At 37.5% G+C, this 20,304-nt stretch overlaps 1 long non-coding RNA gene across 2 annotated transcripts; it reads right to left on the bottom strand.

The window, feature by feature from the left end:
* Positions 1-121: 121 nt before the first annotated feature.
* LOC142602260 (uncharacterized) lies at positions 122-20,225 on the bottom strand. 2 transcript variants are annotated; one of them, XR_012835925.1, is made up of 7 exons: positions 19,622-20,225; positions 19,002-19,109; positions 16,672-17,003; positions 12,814-13,025; positions 9,763-9,880; positions 4,762-4,952; positions 122-234 (listed from the first exon to the last, which is right to left on the bottom strand). It is a non-coding gene; the product is annotated as an uncharacterized LOC142602260 (long non-coding RNA). The 2 variants fall into 2 exon arrangements; XR_012835926.1 differs by lacking the exon at positions 16,672-17,003.
* Between the last annotated feature and the right edge of the window lie 79 nt (positions 20,226-20,304).

Here is a 20,304-nt window from a genome sequence, read left to right as displayed (position 1 = left end):
AAGACTCATAACTTTCCAGATTTGTTTGATCTCTGCAGGTTTCTGTGATGTACTGGAAAGGCTGAAGTAACCTTTAAAGCCTAGTAAGGAGTTAGTTAACATTCACCATTGCCTGTATCTACCTTTGCTACTGTCGTTTCTCCTACTGCTTTAGCTCCACTTTTCTGTTTATCTTGCAGCTCAAGAATGAAGAAGTCCTCCAACTGTTATTCACCATTCCTGACAAACTTTGCCCTAGAAATAAGGCACAAACAAGTCAGGAATAAAGGTACCCCAAATTCTGCAAAGCTAGAACACAAAGACTATTGTGTTCATAATTGCTGGGTTCTGAATTATAGGAAGGTTTCATTTGTTAAACTTCAGCTGTTTTCAGACACTTAACCATTAATTTGAAAGCAACACACATCCTATGTGCATAGTGCTTTAACAGGTCTTCATTTCTTATGCAGCAGACAGTTGTGAATAAAAAGACAGAAGCCATGAAGAAGCAAGCAGGCTTGTGAATGCATCTTGGAGTTTGACTTCTGAATCTCACATGAAAGTCAGATGGATAATATGCTGTTTATTGAAGAAAAAAAATCAACTCAAAGATATTTTCAGAAGTACTTTGAGATTTGGGAGTTCAATTCTGTAATACTTGTTTCCCCAATTTTTTAACTCCTTTGAGTTAAAAAACCCTCTAATGAAGGGAATTTAACAAGCTACAGGCTCCTACATAATGCAGAGTACTCGGAACAGGAGAGATTATTTCAAGTAGCAAAACACCGTTCATTAGGGAAATGATCACATTTGCAAATCTTCCGAGTTCCATCTCCATGTGTTCAACATTTATTTGTTTCCATGGAGTTTCATCCAATCTTTAATACTTGTCTATAAAATTTTAAAAATAAACAAACAGCTCCTACAACATTCTAAGCAAAGCCTGAGGCAACTGAAAATGGAAGGAAGGTTTCCAACTCATCAGCAGGTGAATATTTATAAATATGTATGTTATACAAATGCAACAATATCAGTTTCAAAATTTGAAACCTACTCATGCTGAAATTTAATCTAAGAGGATTTATATTCTTTGCTCTTTGTGCTAGAATTCTGTCTGTTATAAGGTTTTATATTCTTTGTTCTTTGTGCTAGGACTCCGTTTGTTATAGGGAAAGAGTCCTGCTTAAGCTTCATGTTTGTTTTCCAAGTTTAAAACATGTTTCAAAAGTATTCCAGAACTATGAACCAGTTCACTTCCTATACAATGCCTTTTCAGTAGCATTAATTGATGAGAGCGCTGAAAGTGACAAAAAAGAAAGAACTAAATTTCAAACTCTTACAGTCATAAAATGGATTCCTTCTTTCTTTGGGGGTGAATTTGTCTCAAAAACCTCAAAGAAAATTCAATTAAAGGTAGATATTTGATACTCAGGGAAACTGAAAGCAAAAGTATACATTATTTCCCTGCTTTGCTATAAGCAATGATTCCAAATAAAATTGGATCTTTTAATGGAATTGCTCATCTGGCAATATTAATGCAGAAAACAAAGCTCTCGCTTGAACATCTTCTCTGGAAAAATCACCTGGAATATGTATTCAGTAAATGATGTTGCAATACTGCTACTTTAAGTAAACTTACTGTGTGGGTAGTCTACACCAACATAGAGTGACTTTATTCCTGAGAAATTACTCCACTGTGAAAACAACCATACTGGACACCTGAACAAGAAGTATAAGTACAATAAATATCTCACACATGTAAATCAGTGGATTAGAATGTAAAAGTCCACCTGACATTCAGAAACATATGGTTTTGCTTTGGAACTAAGGATTCATTGAATTCAAAGCTTCAAGTAAATCTCAAGTATCCCAAATTCTCATTAACCAAAACCAATTAGCTGCAATATTCCCACGTACTGTCACAGCAATTCTGTTGCAATGGCAAAATCATTATGGTACAGGGTACTAAAACTAATAGAATGTATTTAGAAATAAGCTTTACAAAAGATTTGGGTTGTGTTGATAAAATTAGTTCAAGCTTAGATCAACTTGTATTTAAACAAGCTGAACAATGGTTTGTTTGTTAAATAAATAAATAAAAATCAGGAAGATCTCTTGCTTCCTAATCTTGTCAGGCACTCTGTTTCATCAGAACAGAGGGAGCTTTTCCTATTCTTCTACAACAATACCTTCACCTCTGAGGTAACTGTGTACTCATGGACATTAAAATAAATTTTGTCCTCTCCTGGAGACTGAATGGTTTGTGTACAGCTGCAATTACCTCTGAGGAAAAGCTGGTGAAAAGAGAAATCTGTGATGACCACTGAAAGGGAGTCCTGTCATTCCAAACAAATACACATGAAGCTGGAAGCCAGATTAGTGACTTAATCATAAACTATAAGTCAATAGACAGGATTCCGTTATAATCCATCCAAGGCCAGGTTTTCATAGTTCTTATGTTATAAAATAGGACTGCTGCAAAGGTTATTCTTCTAGGGGATTATTAAATGGCCATTTTGAAACCTCCTTTCTTTAGGCTAAAGAAAACAGAGGAAAACGGGAGACAGTTGTATAATTTCCTGAAAGACACTATGAGAAACTTATCCTCACCAGGAACCACGTTATCCATCTGAATCCATAATAATGTGCATTTAGGTTTGGAACTTCTCCAACTTCAAATTGATTTGCCAAATTTCATAAAACATTGAAAAAAAAAAAAACCAAAAAAAACCAAACCACCACTTTGTTTCCTCCTTGACGACCTCTGAAACACATTTCAGCCTCGGGCACATTTTACAGCCATACACAACAATTCAGAATGGAAAAAATGACAGATCCCATACTCCAGCAGTGCCAGTAAATACCATTGCAATAATGTTATCATTCACTGTCAGATACTGAAAAGGTACAAATTGAGGCAGGCAGTATGACACTGTGGGTGCACACGGTACTGTGTGAGGCTTTTTCTTCTCACTACTCTTCATTGCTTATTCGTGCAGACACCACTAATGCATTTCCATCCAAAGGAAGGTTATGATAATGAACTACTAGTGCTTATTTTGCAAGGTGAGTTAAACTAAGTCTGAAGTCTAAGCTTGTAATATTGTGCAGTTCACAGACAGAATAATTTCAGATTGTTTCTTAGACTACTTGAGAACAGAGTTCATAAGTTGAGACTACTTGAACAAAAACCCCAAACTGCATATTTCAAAGTTCCTTCCTCAACCATTCACTCTGCATACGTGCTAAGCATGCGGCACACCCAGAGCCTGTTCTGTGTCCAAGCCTGTTCTATTTATCCATACCTCTGTGGTGTTTCCTGATCCTGTCCATTCAAGAACTGAGCTGCAAGCCTGGGAATCAAGCCAGACTCTTTCCTGTGGCAACACATGGTAGTAGCATGCCTTCAAAACCAAATGCTCTCCAGTCACTTAAAGCCTTGTTTTCCTAATGCACAACCCTCAAAAAGTCTACACTTTTTTTTAATCTATAATAGCTTATGTCTGTATTACTTTGCTGCTGATAAGCCATGTTTCTATGGCTACAAACACCTAAGAGCTTATCTAAAGCTTGCTTAACTAGGGTCACACTATCATACAGGCACTGATTGTATTTATTCCTTCGAAAGATGCTACAAGGTTTGCGGATGAAAAGCATATTCAGAGCATTAACCTGGTTTCCTCAGTTTGTCCACTCAAAACAATCAATTCTGCCCTGAAAACTGAATTTCAAAGACTTATCCTTCCTATGAGATTTTTGTGCTTTAAGTCAGCGTTAGCGTAAATGAGCTACAGTTCAAATCATACATTTACAAACTTGTGGGAATTCTTCAGAGGTCAAGTCACCTCTCCAGGGTACCACTTTATATCAAGATGCCTCTGGTCAATGCTACTGCCTGTGACTCTGCAGAATTGCTGTCCAGTGCCCATTGTCATGGGAAGCTGAGTTGTACACCTGCTGACCCCCAGTCACCATTGAAGTCACCCTTAACATTAGAAAATCATAAAACTTAGAAAGTAATGTATTTGCAGTTACAGAAGTATACAGAAATTCACTAATATTTGAGATCTGTTCTATTTTTTTCTGTTACCCAGCTAACACTCTATTGCATTTTAGATATTCAAAGAATTTTACACATTCAAACCCTCACTGGATGTCTATTCAAACTCAAACATCCCCCTCTGCTCCAAGGATTTCCTGTGGTTCCTATAATCTTAATCTGAATGCTGAAGGAAATATTTACTCCCCTCACCTTACTTTTAGAAGTGTCCTTTAGATAAGGTGAGGCAGAGCCTTTTTGTATTCAAGAGGCAAAGAGAAATGTGTTAACAAGTATCCCAACACTTTGCTTAATTATTAATAAATTCTATACAAGACATCAAGTAAATATATTAAACCCGGCTGTTGGAAGGGGGCAGGAAGGGATTCAACTCGCATTTCATCACACCTCCAAACCCAGGTTTCATACACACAAATCTACTTTGCATGAACCAATGAGCAAGAATAGCACACACAATCGTGTCTTGATCTGGACATAGCAGCACCCAGAAAACTTTGACATGATCGTAGCTCTACTTGGACTTTGAAGTATAGTGTGACATGGATCCAATGGAACTTGATAGTGCTCCTTATCACTCACCCTTAGTTTGAAATAAGATACAAATTCTTATGGACAGATAATTTTCCCAGGAAGAGCAGCCATATCTTATACGCAAAAATGGTGTAAGACAACAATTAAACATGTTACTTGCCTGCGAAAGGAATAACACTTTCTGTACTGACCTTCGTCTCTCTTCCTGCTGTGCCTTCCCCCAAAATGCCTGTGGAGGTCAGTAATGCATAAAGCTGATAGGGGATTGTGAATACCAGGTCCGTGCAATATACTGATGATGGAATCTTTCCTCTGCAAATAAATGAAGGTCTGCTCACTGCCAACACTTCACAGGAAACTGCTGGAGTCATCAACCATACCGCTGTAAACAAATGTGTAAGTATATACATATTTAGACATATTCACATACACTCTTTTTCTCACACACACACTTTTAAAATCATGAAGCCTGCAAATTAATATGAAAGCGAGACAAAGTAGATGATCTCTGACCTGGACAGCTTGCTATCCAGTCTAATAACAGAAGCAGCAGAAAAGTGGGAGTATTTCAAATACAATAAGGGATAGAGGAAGACAGGTTTACAGAATTATGAACATTAAGTGACTTGGTTTAAACAAATGTATGTTTTGGTGTTCCAAGTGTAGTTCTTGTTTGTTTATTTGTTTAATTAGAGGTTAATTGCTGTATATAGCCCTATGGAAATTAATTTTTAGGAGCTACTTGAATTAGACAAGATACTTGGGGGAAAATTTGAGAAAGTTATTCCTCTTTTGAGTGATTTTTTTCTCTCTTCTTATTCATGTAGCCAATCATTATCCTCAGTGAGGATATTCTCACACATTTAGGTAAGTGGATTTGTTTCTGTCTTTTTATAAACCAGCAGATGTATTCATACCACTTAGAACTCAATATTAAAACAATACCGATTAATAGCCCATTCTATCTACTAAATACAAAGAAAGGCATTCTGACTTTTATCCGCTTTACTGCTTAACAGTGCAGTGAATGAGACCATTGTCGAGTAAACCAGTCAAATGAGCTTTTTCCAGGTAGATAACAAAGCAAACGAATTTGTATATTTGGCACTGACGGACAAGGCAGCACCAAAACCCAAGAACTGTAGCCATAATACAAGTGAATACCAATTTATGCTGGTTTATGATAAACAGAATATTAAACACATTTGTCCTCCAAGTATACATATATAATTTTATTTCCTGGAACTGGCATACAAAAGCACCTGGATTAGGCTGTAAAAGTTATCTATGCACAAACTTGAACAAGAACCTCTTGTTCTCAGTTATTTTTGGTCATGGTTAGATGCTCGTTAGGCACATAACTGCATAAGCTTTTTGCACATGGAAAGGGATAAAGTTTACAGCAGGTAGAGTCTATTACATGAATGTTAATAAATAATGTCAAAATCTGCATAGATGTTCAAGCTTATCTTTATCAGGAGAAAATTATGCTGTCTGATATCAAGTTAGTTAGCTAAGTTGATATAAAAATCTAGTTAGAAACAATTCATTTTACAATTAATGGAGATCTAGTTAAGAGTCAGCAGTGCATAGCGTGTAACCCATCCTGTCCTAAAGGGCATATCTAAATAGGTCAGATGAACTGCACCCAGGAAGTCCTCATTTCTCCATTGACTGTAAGCACAGTCTACAATGACTAGTTCAGGTATCAATAACTGTCCTTCATTCAACCTGCTAATTTATAGGAAGGCTACAAACTGTCTTGCTGCCACTTGATACTTGGATGCTTGAGAAAAATGTTGGACTCAGAGATACTGAAGACACAGCATCCCTGCATTGGGGCAGAGTTCCTCTGCTTCACGGAAAAGCAGAGATGCCATAAAGTCCATTTTAAGAAAAGAGAGTGCAAACACAGATATTTAAGTTTTGATCTGAAGTTTCCCACAATTTGGAAATACAAAGTTCCCGATTCAAACCTTTCTCAATAGTTTTTGCTGTTTAGGTTAAGACAAAGCTTGCTTGGATAAGCATGGAATTATACTGTTCCAGAATGAGTTCACAAAAGATAGACAGCTCAGGTCAGTTCAGCACTGGGCTCTCTGCTGCCCAGAGGACTAGCCCAAATCACACTTTGGCTGATAGAGACTGTTCTATCAACTCTCTCTGCTATTGCATTCAAAAGAGGACAAAATCTCTCCCACAGAGAAAGAACTAAAAACTTCAAGCAGCTATTTGTCCTCTCCAAGAGGCTTTCCTGTGTCTTGTACCAAGCAATATGCTAAACCAGCAGCTCTGCTCTAGTCAAAGTTAATAAAAATTCAGGGATTCTGTCTGCGAAAAAAGTTGAAGCAGCATAGCTACACAGGGCTTGACATGCTCCGGGTCTTGGGAACTCTGAAGCCAATCCAGCTTGTTATGGTTCTTTTCTGTCCAGACCTGTCATGATATAACACAGCAATCCGGGTTCTGTTCTGTAGTGACAGACTATGACCAATTCCCTCTGAATTCAGAGGGAACTAGTTGCACACATCTGGCAGCTAAAGAGTCAGACTCCTGGATTACCAGCTACTTGTACATTATTTTTCTTATTCAGCATTTCTGTTCTCCATACGGAAGTGTAAAGACATTCAGGATAATTTGACACTCTCTCATAGCATTGCTTTTCAAGGCCAAACGATAGTAAAATAATTTTCAAGTAGGACTCAGGATGATTTTTTGGAAATCACAATAGTGGTGCTGCAAACCGAGATTGTTTTTACAAAGAGTTTCCCTCCATATGTTTCCATTATAGCTCTTGCAAGCCTAAGCAAGATGAAAATTATAATAAAAACTTAAGGGCTTCATTCTGAAAGCAGATACCTCTAGTAAATTTTACATTCTTTCATTTAACTATTACAAATATACATATTTATGCAATATACGTTAGCACACACATAGGCAAGGCAAGAATAGAAGAAAAGCAAAGCTTCTCTTCCAATTTCTTTGTGGAATTGTGGAATGGAATTGCCATTGTGGTTCAGAACTCTAGTTCTTAGGAAAATAAAAAATTAAAAAAGGACTTTTGGCATCTCTAATCAGGTATGTACATTTCAGAAAGATGTAGCCAGAAGTGCTTTCAGCTGAACCTACTGCTTTGCAGTGTCTTTATGAGTTTGCACAGAGAGAAGAGGCTTTGTCTTCCTTCATCTACCAGTACCTCGATATACACTATGAGAAAGTTTTATGCTTTGTCCAGAAATTTCCCTTTTCACTTTTCCCACACTTTGTTGTCATTACTGGTTGTCTTGATGGGAAAGCTAGTAGGGGAGGTAGATCATCACGTTTAAAAGAAGGATCATCGTACAATCTTAGAAGAAAAGAACAGAAAGAAGACCCATAATGAAGTATTTGATCAGAGGAGTTAGCTGGTCTCCCTTCTAGCAGGCACATAATGTTCCTACCATCAAAAGTAGCATGACTTCTGTTGGAGGCTCTGGCCAGTGCCATTATCATAGCTACTACTAATAGCATAGCCTGCTCTCCCACTGAAGAAGTATGTGAAAGAGTGAGGACAAAGATTCTTCACCACCCTTTGTCTGGTGGATCCTCTTAGTATTTACTGAGGTTTTCAAAGGTAGTACCAAAGAGCAACAATGAGAGCAGCATCCATAGCCTGATAGTCACATGCTTGGGTTGCCTTATGTTCCTGTCATCGAGTGGAGTAACTCAGCATTAGTCAACTCCAGAGGGAACATTTATGGAGAAAGGTTTTTCCTTCAAAAGCAGAAACAGTGTTTGCAAATGACCTTTCTGCTGAGTGCACCTGAGGCAGAGATTCATTCCATATTCCAAATTTACCAGCTGATTTCCAATTAACACCCGTGTGTATAACACAGAAGGTAGGCACAGGTCCCCAGAAGCCTGAATCAAGATGTGAACCATAGCAAAAAACAACCAACCAACCCCAAACCCCCTGAAAACCTAAAATAAGTAAACAATAAAACCACCACACACTTACATCACCTCTTCTCCCCTTACTTTGATCTATTCAGCAGTCACTGAGCCCCACATGCCCAAACAACACTCCAGGGACAGACAAATAAAGGGACAAGGAGAAAACATTGATAAAAAATAGACTTTAACTTTGGTCTCAAGTTCATAATCAGCCTGCAATTAGAATATACTTTGGAATCATTTCAATATTTCATCAACAGAATTTTGAAATAATATAGATGGATTCTTCATTGAGTTCTTGATCATGGCAGAGAAACAAATGTAGTTTTAAATAATTCATCAGTTGCTGACTTTAAAATGAGACTTGTGAATCTTCCTCAAGGCAGAGGTCATGAGAATGGACATTCAAAATGCAATCTCCTCAGGTGAGTTACTCTTTCTCTAAAATTTATTTCCAGTTGGGAAAGCTCTTTTTGTTACGTTTTTCATTCTCATGTTGTGGAATACTTGGGAATATACCTTGATAAATAATGTTCATGCAGTTCTTATTTTGACTGTAAACCGTGATTAGTACTCCAAGCTATTGGCAGTGACAGATGTGTCATAACAGTTCACGAAATAACGGTTATTCTTAACTTATCCATATCCTGGAGAGCAACTTGGGCATCAAATCTAAATATGACTTTTTTCAATCTGTTTTTAAAACCATGCTGTTTAACCTGAAAGATAGAATTTATTTATTGAATTAGCATTCCTTAGAGGTTAAGCAGGTAATCCATGGAGACCGTTCCATAACTTTTCCTTAGCTGCCATTCATTAAATATGTTCCATCTCATGAACTATGAATCATTTCATTTTTAAGCACTCTTATTTCCTTTAAATTTACCTAAAACTTTATTAGATTCAGTCAGTACAGCCCTGACAGACAGCCCACATACATTTAAAACATTCCCAGTGGAGAAGCATAAAACATTTAAAATCTATATTTGATCTGACAACAGCAGCGCTGTGTTTGAATTAGAAACAGATTAGACATAATTGAAGATAAAGAGGACACAAGCATCACTCCCATTTTGGTGGAGTGGGCTTTAAATTATCAGATTCATCCAGAATACATTACTGAGAAACATTGAATTGTTATCTTTAGACAGCCTTTTCTAAGAGTTTACAATTTCTCAGTTCAGTGAAGCTTGCCACCAGCTTGTTATCAGAACAAAAAACGAAAAATCATTCGGTTCAGAGCACAGAACTGATCTCACCTCCAAAAGTACACGTTTTTCTTCTGATAACAGACACTTCTTTGGACTGCAGAGGTACCACTTCATGCTTTACAGTGAAGGCAATCTTTTTAAGATTCTTCCACTTTTCAGGTAATTCCTAACAACATTACAAGTAGATATTGTTTGTCAGTTTGCAGAGTCAACAACTCTCCCCGCAGAGAAACACACATACTTTCATTCTCCTGTCCTCACCCTGCTTTTTTCCTTTTTTTTTTTTTTTAAATATCAGTTGACTTTGTGTCATACCTTCCCTATGTCCTTATGTGGTGACAAACATGCACTCATTACTCAGGGTAATTTGCAAAATGCAATTTATGCAAAAGATTAAAGTTTGTTTACAATATCCTGCATTTTCATGTTCATTAAATTTGGAAATAAACCTCAGCAATATAAAAAAAACACCCCAGTGATGCAACTCACTATAAAATAGTTTGATAAATACATTATCTTTTGACTCACCTGTAAGAAGAGTGCAAAAATGCACATAGTGACAACTGAATGTATTAGTAAGTCCCAAACTCCGTGTTAAGTGCTTTTGCTTAACCTGCCTAGCTCTTAGCAAGGGTGTGCTTGACCCCAGTCTGGTCCCAAAAAAGTCATGTTCCTTACACTGCTTTTAGATATCCCAAAGGCTCATCTACTCTACCAGATATACCTGTTGCTGACAAAAAGGTCAGCCACAAGTGTAGTTGAATACGGACAAGTACTTGCTCACAACATGCATAATTAGACACTAGTTTAAAGGCAACTACACAAAGACATGTAGGTTTTTTGCTCTTGTTTTGGAAAACTTACATAGGGCTTTTGCAAACATTTTGTTTACTTTGAATCTCATTCTACATAATTCCACAATTCCGTGACACAGCTGAACCTCGCTGCCTCCTTGCAAGTCATATTGCTCGAAAAAGGTTTCCAATCACTATTTGAAGCAAGTTGGCTAGAAGTTTAATAAACACTAGCAATCCTCTGATAGTGCATTCATAAATAAGAACACAATGAAACATCTGTCTATAAACTGTACTTTAAAAAATATATTTCCATGGTGAACTTTATTTTTCAGCTGCATTTAGAAGCATGAAAGATTAGAATTGAAAAGTAAAGAAATTATATGGAAAGACATCCCATTTTCATATGCAGTGTAAGTCTTTACACTTCCTGCAAAACATGTTAAGGAAAAAAAATAACTGCAGAAATACCTTCAGTCATTTGGAAAAATCAGGTTGAAAGCAAAGCTCTGATTCATAAAGAACTAGTGTTTTACATACTAAAATAGTCAAATATTATAATGTTGCTATTTTTACTGCTTCAACTTTTGGTCTGCCAACACTTCCCTAATTAAAGTTGTATTAAAGAGCAAGGCTCAAATTTTCAAGATTATCTTCACTTTGCATGTACCATCCGAGACCATTTCTGCACCTCTGTGTGCAAACAGGCACACACTCATCAAAGAGGAGCAAGGGCTGGCTGCTTCCCAAGGAAAGGTGAGCCAGGAGCGGAAGATCACCCCAGCACAGAGAATGCCCTCAGCAACCAAGGGCACAGTCCCACAGGGCATTAGGGATGGCAGCAGAGCCAAGTGCTTTAACTGGGTGTATCAGCAGCCCCAGACACAGCCAGCCATGAACCAGGTCACAGGTCACTCCAGGAGGGGTAAGAGGGACAGGGACAAGCTACAGCATACAGCCACGGATGTCTATCCAGGAGAGCATGCCTACCTACATAGAGCACAGGTCCAGGTCCACCCAGGAGGCAGAGCCAGAAGCAGGCTTGAAAACAGGCACACCTTCCATGTAGCTCAGAGAGAGAGAGAGAGAGAGAAGGGTCAGGGCTGAGCTTAAGTGGAGTCCCCTGGGCGTGGGCTGGAGCCCCCAGGTGGGGCTGGGCAGGACCATTAAAGACCTATTAGTGCACTCAGGACCCTGACAGTTTGCACACAAGCAAAGTAATTAAGTTGCTAATTAGCTGACCTACCCGCACAAACAGGAATGCCCTGATCCTGCAAGATTAAGACTACTCAGTAGATTTTTACAGGATCAGGATTTAACTTGCCTCAGGTTGTGCAAAGGAAAAACTTTTTAATTTCAGGGACAGAGGCAAAATTGAGATATTTTCAGTAGCTGTTTGCCAGGTCTTATTTGTGAAAAGTAAAATCAAATGTACCCTGTGAGTTTCTTAGCTAAGATGAGTTAGAAAAGAAATTTTCATTTAATCAGAAATGTTCATGTTTGAAAAATTATTTTTGTCCCAGTGGGGCAGTAGACAAGATCAACCTTTCAGCAGTTTTTATTTAAAAATATGTACATATCAAAATGCAGCAGTGGATTACCCCATGTTTCATGCATTCATTTGGAATGTGAGAGAGCACCAAGACCAAGGTTCTGCTGTAAATCAGACACTGGATTAAGTCCATCATATCTCATATCCCACTCTCAACCCTCGGACCAAGAATGGCTATTTGAGCCATGTGGTCTCTGTATCTCTCAACTCTGCTTTTAGCCCCAAGGATTGGAGAGGAGCATGTGTTACATTTGTGGCTCTGCATTTCAGGTTTAGCTGAAATGCAAGCACAAACAGAAAAATAAAAGTAAAAATTTCCAGATGGGCCTTCTAGGACACATTTGTGCAACCTGGAAATCCTATTCTGTGGAAGGCAGACCACATAAACTAATGATCCTGTCTCGCACGTTTCATTAATAAAGGAGATCAATAGTTTAAAACTGCCTTTAGCTTATGACTACTTGGGTAAAAACGCTCCCTTGCACTGACAAATAAGTTTTTCTCCTAAACATTTTAATTGATTCCTAGGAGGACAATGCTGGTACAGCATTGATAAACACTTCTTATTAAGTCTCTTGAATGAAACTTGAGAACACTGAGAAAAGTCTACAATGTCCTTATTCTAGACCCAATTAAGTCAACAGAGTATTTACCTTAGAATTGAGAACAGACAGCAGTTATCATTCTATATATTATTCTTGCTCCTATGTATGAATGTGCAAAAGTTTTACAGATGGTATGTTGAATTCTTACCTCCAGTTCTGCAGAGGATCCTCACCCCCAGTTCTGGAAGCAGCTATCCTCTCAAGAGCTCAGTTTTAAGACTTCGAAAAGGTCATCTATGGGTTCCTGGTCCTGTAAAGCCATTGAATGTCCCACTATTTCACCCAGAGCTGTGCACTCTCCTCCTCACACTTTCTCAGTCAAACCTGTCTTCTGGTTTCATGTCTCTCCATTCAGTAACACTAATAATATGTAATGTAAGAAAATGTTGAATTAATTAGCACAGAGCACCTAAAAACTTAAAGCAAACTATACAAATCAGTTATATTAATGAACAAGTAAGTGCAATCAAATCAAACCCAGAAGCATTGTGTCAAGGCTTGTTTGGTGGGCTCTTTTTTTTTCCTCTTTCTAAACAGGAGAGAAATGCATTTCACATGTATGACAAGATATTCTTGAGAAATATCATGGACTCATTTACTATCTTTTTCTTTTCTGCATCTACTGCACATGGTTCAAGTAATAACTCTATTCTGGTTCTCAGTGCTGCAGAATCAGGGGCAGGGGCATGCTGTCTGATAGCAGGAAATAGTTCAGATGGCCATCTGAGGGGGTGGCTACAGCACCATGATCCACATCTATCTTTTAAAAGAGTCCAGGATTGCCACTAATTTCAAAGAGCTCTTCTCCTGGAGAACAGATCTGCAGAATACCATACACAGCCAATTTTCAAACCAGACGCCAGCTCTCATGATCTAAACAGTCCTGCTCTAGTTTTTCAGCATATTGAGAAGTGACATTTTGAAATGCATTTTAGATACAAATTTATACCAAAGATGACACAGAAATGTTAAAAGTCCTTAATATAGTAATGAGTAAAAAATCCAGTCCACACCAAAGAAGAAATAACTATTTCTAAGATATTATGAACACCTTTAAAACATCAATATTTTTGTGAACTTGATGTTTACCCAGAAGAAATTTAAAGCCAAAGAAGTTATGCCTATTGCCCCAAGGAAAAACCCAAGGCAGCAGGGAGACGAAAGTCTGCAAAAAAATCTCTATTGTCTCATAGCTAAAAGGGATGGAAGAGACTTAAAGAGATACTTCAGTCCATCCTTCTGAATTTACATACATACATATATATACATATACAGAGAAGGATTACATATATATATTTGTGTATGTTTGTATGTATACATAAAAATATATATGAAACAGAAACCAGAGAAGCATATCTAAATCTGAGCTGTTTTCCTTCAAAATTTAGGTCCATTTTTAAATTAAATTCATCAATTATATTTAAAAGGCTTATGGTCAGCTTTGAAACAACTATTAAAGAATCTTCTGATTTTAAGATTCGCTAACTTCTTTAGAATATTGGCCCTAAAGAAAAAAAAAAAAAGAAAAAACCCACCAAAAAAAAATCATGAACACTAGATTTTAAACAAATCAACAAAATAGTGTAATTATTTATATTTCCTTAATAGTTACAGAAAGAAAAGTAAAGAAACCTCTGCAAAAATGGAAATACCTGTTCTTTAGAATGCACTAAGCCTCACTAACATTTTGGAAGCTCGTAATTTTCATAGAATTCCAGCTCCCCTTTACTTAGAAATTGTCCACAGGGCAGAAACTGCTTCACATATCCAATTTTACCATCCATCCATTAAGTACCACTATTTGTTAAAGTGTTGCTCCAGAATATAAAGAGTGACCAAATTCCCCTTCTTCATAGTTATTTGATATATTTCTTCCAGAGTATCCATCTGATCTATGTCGTGCTAAATGAACACCCAAAAGTGAAAAAGCAGTGGAGAAAACAATTAAATTGAAGAAAGAAAAGATGTCCTTAAAGCCAAGTCACATGCCAAGCCCCAAGATATTGTACTGATGGCAATGACAATTACAACTTGTCAGCAGCAATTTTCCTGTGTGCTCCTAGAAACAAGTTAATAGGAAATGACTGCTTGGGTAAGTATTTCTCAGGCATTATCATTTCTGTTTCATGCATCATACTAACATCAAAAATTCAAAGTACCTACTGGCAACAGCCAGACACAAAACATTGTACTTGTTATTACTCACATCCTACAATGTGTTGATTTAACTTACAACACTTGCTAGTGAGATGGGTTGTGATTCAGGTCCTTATGACCATCAGTGTCACTTTCCAGTAGAGCTAAAAAAATTGGAATCTTGAGTCCAGGTATCTTCACCAAGAGTTTTCTTTAGCCCACGAACAGATTTCTAATCCCATGGAGAGATGATGAAAATATCTCAACTGGCTAGACTGCTACGACTAGTAGAGAGTTCAGTGAGGCTCACAAACCCCAACCTTTCTAACACAGAGGTGGAAGATACTGCTTTGCTGGCAAAGGTAATGGACTCACTAAAGCCCAGAGTCAAAACTAAGGGCCCTTCCTGCTTCCAAGGGTACCAGTGAAGCACAGTTTACAAATACACACTGTTGCCCATTCTGAATAACACAACAATTTCCATTTCCACAGACTGCATCACCTGGTAGAGAAAGAGGAAATTCAACATCCATAAAGCACGGATTACGTGAACATGGTTCTGTGTGTCTGAGAACACAGTTCAGGACCTTCATTTCCACTGTTTTCTCTTTAGTCCTAGCTTAAAAAGACCCAGCCCAGCAGTGACAGTCTCACAACGAACAGGTAAGTTCTCCTGTTCACTCAACAGGCAGTGCTGGTAAACCTTCACATCCTTGCTGCCAAGTACTGTGGAATCAGTAGTCATGAAGTTCAGAGCAAAATCAAACTGGCAGAAGCCAGAAGAGCTTCATGAACAGAGTTTGTGGGTTGACTGACAATTTGCTCCTGTCCTCTTCTATCTTTTCCTTTGCTATCGACTCACCTCCAGCTGCTTCCTTTTCCATTCTTCCCTGTCCTATCAACATCCCTTCTTTTCTCAACTGTTATTTTACCCTTCCTTTGTTTACTTTTTGCTATTATACAGTGTAACCAGTTTACAGTTAATCTATTTTTCCCTAGATAAACTGTGATATTTTGATATATTTATTTACTGATATTTGCTTCCATCTCATATAAAAAAAAATTGAAAAAGGAAGAAATTGCATAAAGATTTTTGCATGTCCTGCTAGTCTGGCAAAAATAGTCTTGCAAAAAAACTTGCATAAACATTAAATCTCTAGAAAAAGTGTTTTGCTGTAATTCACAAACCACTTTTGTCTGCTGTCTGTGGACATAACCTTATGGCTCCTAGAGAAGGAAAGTGTTGTGGATACCTAAGCTCAGTGGTACTTGCAGATCTGCAAGCAGAAACAGTATCAGGTGTCCTGATGAGAAATGAGGCACCAAAAGAACAAACATTCAACCAATAATCATAAAGAAACAAACAGTTTGTGAGAAATACGCAGCTATAGAAGTCATTTAGCACCAAATGCTCAGTAACACACGCACTGTAAAGCCAAAAACTGCCTATGCACAATACACAAGCAAAAGTAGAAGGTAAATTCATGAAGCAGCTTTGCAGACTGTCCATCCAGCTGCAGACTTCAGTGTGTATTAGAAAGGCACTCTCGACTGGGCAAGTGAACCAGAAGCAGTTAAAAGAAAAGCAGCTGATATCATTCAAAGAATGTGTGCTGGTGGCTGCTGGAAATGACTGGATGCATTCATAAAACAAGGGAGGCAGAGGTTAAGGAGAGCAGAGTATGACAGCTCACAGTGAACAGATGGGAAAAAGCCTCACAGCCTCTCTTGAGATATTAGCCTTCTTGGCACAAACCACTGGATAGGGGTGACTCGGCTGTGAAAGAAACTACATTCAAATACCTAGAGGAAAGGTCAATTGTGACATTTTTTTAAAAAAAGAAAGGAAAAGTAGCAAAAGTGACAATACCTGAAAAGGGTCTTTTCCAAGGTATTTGACAAATCTGTCTACAGCTGATGCAGCATCAGAGATGTTTTTGATTAGTCCCTCCATAATATCACAGAAATTGCCATTGACATTAAGTCCAAAGAAGGTTTTAAAGTCTTTTCACTGCTATTAAGAACAAGCTGCACTTCAAATAAAGGAGTGGATTTAAATGTTGTCTCAGTGTTTTCAGTCAGATACTGAAGAGAACACTTGATAGCTTTGAACAGCCCATCTACAATCATGTGGTCTATGTATTCAGCATAGAGTTTCCATTCATCAGAAAGAGGATATGCCTGGAGCAAATACTGATTGTCCTGGAAAGAGTAATTTAGAGAATCAGTAAAAGGGGTTTAGAATTGCTCTTCCCAGTGTGGATTTCTTATCCCAGCTAACTGATCAGTCCAGGAATAAAGGAACTCTCACTTTGATGAAGAAAAGCATTCCCACTATTTACAACATAATTACCTTTTCATTGTAACTTTTACAAGTACATCTGGAACTAATTACTGAAAGCTATTTCCCTTTGGAGTTAGATTTGCATCAGCAAGCGCAAATATTTGAAAACAGTTTTAGCTTTTACTTAATCCTGGTTTTCCTAAGTATTAACACCTATTTAGTGACAATAGCTACTCCCAGGACAAAATATTTACTGGGCCTGCTATCATGCAGACTATCTGGTGGATCTTTTCTACTGTTTCTTGAATCATACTCCATAGTTTGAACTTTCTTTTTTATTCTTTTTTTTTTTCATCAAAGGATAGAAGAAAGGATTTCTGCCATTTTTTCTTGACAAAAAAAAGGGCTTGACGCTATCTATACAACATCCAATTTCACATTATGCTTGAATATTCAGATTCTCTCATCCACATTTTAAACAAGGAGTCCCTGCCTGCTCATGACAGTCCAGACATCTGCACTCTGCCAAGTCAGAGGCAGGCATCAGTTGTTTGTCAAAACTCTCTAATTCATGTATTCTACTTCTCTTTACAGCATGGTCATCTGCAGCCTCTGGCACAGCTTTGTAATTACAGTTAATTTTACAGTGTAAGAGAGTAAGAAAAACTCTTATTCTTTCTGAGGTTATCAGAAATATTTTTGGCCAGATTCCTTCCTTCTTTTTTCAGTCTATTTAGTCAAGAAACCCTGATAAATCAATTGTACCAAACCCGAGTTTACCTGTTATGCTGCAATAAACCATAGATCTTTTCCCGTAGGAAAAAAAAGAAAAAGACAAAAATCAAATGTACTCAAACTTCTAGTTTTAAAAATATCTAATGCCAGGTTCTCAGTGAAATCAGCCTTGTTCTTACTAAATCAGCAGAGTCTGCATCCTACTTATACATTAGTAGAGAATTTGGCTTTCAGAGTAAACAAAATGTGCCAGGATAGCCTGTAAAACTGAACATTTCTGGCTTCCCATAAAACGGATGACTGGGCAAAAGCAGGATAAGTTTCTCTATACTGCAGCTCCTCCTTTGTCTTTCTGCCATAGCTTCCATGTGAAATACTCAGATTTTAGTTCACAGACAATGCAGCCACACTGGTACAATTCTGAACATGGACTTTACCCTGTTTCAAAACTGGATGATAGCAGCTTGTTCCTGTTAAATAACAATCACACCCTAGGAAAGTCTACTGGCTGTCCCTATGCAGACTAGAACCATTTTAACTAAAATCAATCCAACATCATAACTTTGATTAAAAAGGTCCATATTAACTTTTACAGAAAAAAAACAATAGGTATATGCACAGTTCCTGAAGTGCCATTTCCATCAGCAGGAAGAAATCCCATCAGGTAATTTTTGTCTTTGTTGTTACAGGGAAGGCTGCAACACTTCCAGTTAGTACTCACTGCAGTAATGACAGTAGTTTTGTCAGTATACATCTCTGGGAACTGGACTAAAATCACCAACAGATTTTACTCCAGTCCCTGAAAAGCATTCTGTACAGCCTACTAAGAGAAGTTTCATCATCTATTACTAGTCTCATACACCACTTATGCCTGATTTCATAAATTTCCTAATGGGAGGAATTAGTTCTGTCCATGCATTTACAAATTAATGCATTAGGAGTCACCCTTTTGTATTCGAAGAAAAACATACATACACTCAATAAGACTACAATGTACAATTAAGTACAAACTACAGAGTAACAACCATCCAGCAGACAAGATAATTGGGAAAAATAGTTGAACACAGTTTGGTTTTGGTTTAGTGTAGTTGAAGATTTGAAGAGATTATTATGGCTATGTCAATTTTCTAGTATGTCTTTATATTCACACACATCTGTCAAAAAGAATCTTCTTTATTTACCTTGTAAAGTGTGTGTCTCTTGCAATATGAGAGCACTGCAGCTGCTTGGTGTTAGAAGGATGTTGTAAAATCTCAAGATATTACACCCCTTGGAGAAATAGCAGAAAGCTACAGAATCACGAAAGATTTTGTTATGCAGAAAAAGGCAATCAGACACTAACTAAACAGCTTTCTCAAGTTTCCACATCATGACTACAGAATTTACTGAAACAGAATTTACATCAGCCTCCTGAAAGCAATAGCTACAAGTCTTTGCCCTCTGTATCCTGCAGTTCTAGTCACTTCATTTAGATCCCATATACAATATCCTTTTTTAATAATGAAATCTAAATAGCATTTCTCTTATTTTAAACCACTCATGTTTCTCTGGGAACATGTATTGTAATACGAATACACTACCACTTTTTTTTTTTTTTTTTGGTAGTGCAAGTCCTATTACACTTTTCTGTACCCTGAAGTAAAAATTTATGAAATCTGATACATAATTTGTGCTTATCTCTACAACGAAAGGGAATTTTTACCATAAAATGAGGTAATTGCTAGAACAATTAAAAGAAATCCTTAATGTCATGCAGTGAAATTTGCTACTGTGTTACTTTCTGATTAAAATGACTTCATACCATCCAAATTCCAGCAAATGGTTACATTGAGGTCTAAGGTACAGAAAAGGCGTAGATCCTGTGTCTAGCAGAGGTACATTTCTCCATTATATCAATCCATCCATTCCATTACTCTCTCACATTTTTGCAAAATAGGATTTGTTTCCTCTATCTGAAAAATTCTACAGAGACAAAAGAGATTTCACCTCAATGTCATTTCGAAGTACACAGTGCAGCTATAACTTCAGAAAGTGCCTGAAGTGTTTTAAGCCCCATTGTACGATGTTTTACAGCAATACTTAGAGATGATTGATGTGCTTAAAACGTGTTCTGTGCCTGAGAAGCCTCTCATAACTCCTGAGACCATTTTAAACTGCCTGCAGTCACTGCATGTTTTTATAAAGCGCATCGCATCCATTCCTTAACTTAAACAAACAGAAACATTTATGGTGATAGACTGCCAGTTTTACCATTGTATAAGCTGCACATAAAACGCCAAATCTGCTCTCAGTGACTAAAGAGGTAGCAGCTTCAGATCCAAAACATTCTGACTGTGAGCAAAATACTCAAGGACTCCCTGAGACAAATTACATTGGGTGACAGAGGAGTTTCAGGTGCTCAACAAGGTGCATGCTCTCCCCTCTCTGTGAAACATCCATTAATCTAGAAAGAACAAGGCCTTCTGCTGGCTGCAGGCAAGTCCA

The sequence above is a fragment of the Balearica regulorum genome, chromosome 6, assembly GCF_011004875.1.
Source record: "Balearica regulorum gibbericeps isolate bBalReg1 chromosome 6, bBalReg1.pri, whole genome shotgun sequence".
NCBI lineage: Eukaryota > Metazoa > Chordata > Aves > Gruiformes > Gruidae > Balearica > Balearica regulorum.
This window is presented reverse-complemented; position numbering and strand designations above follow the sequence as displayed.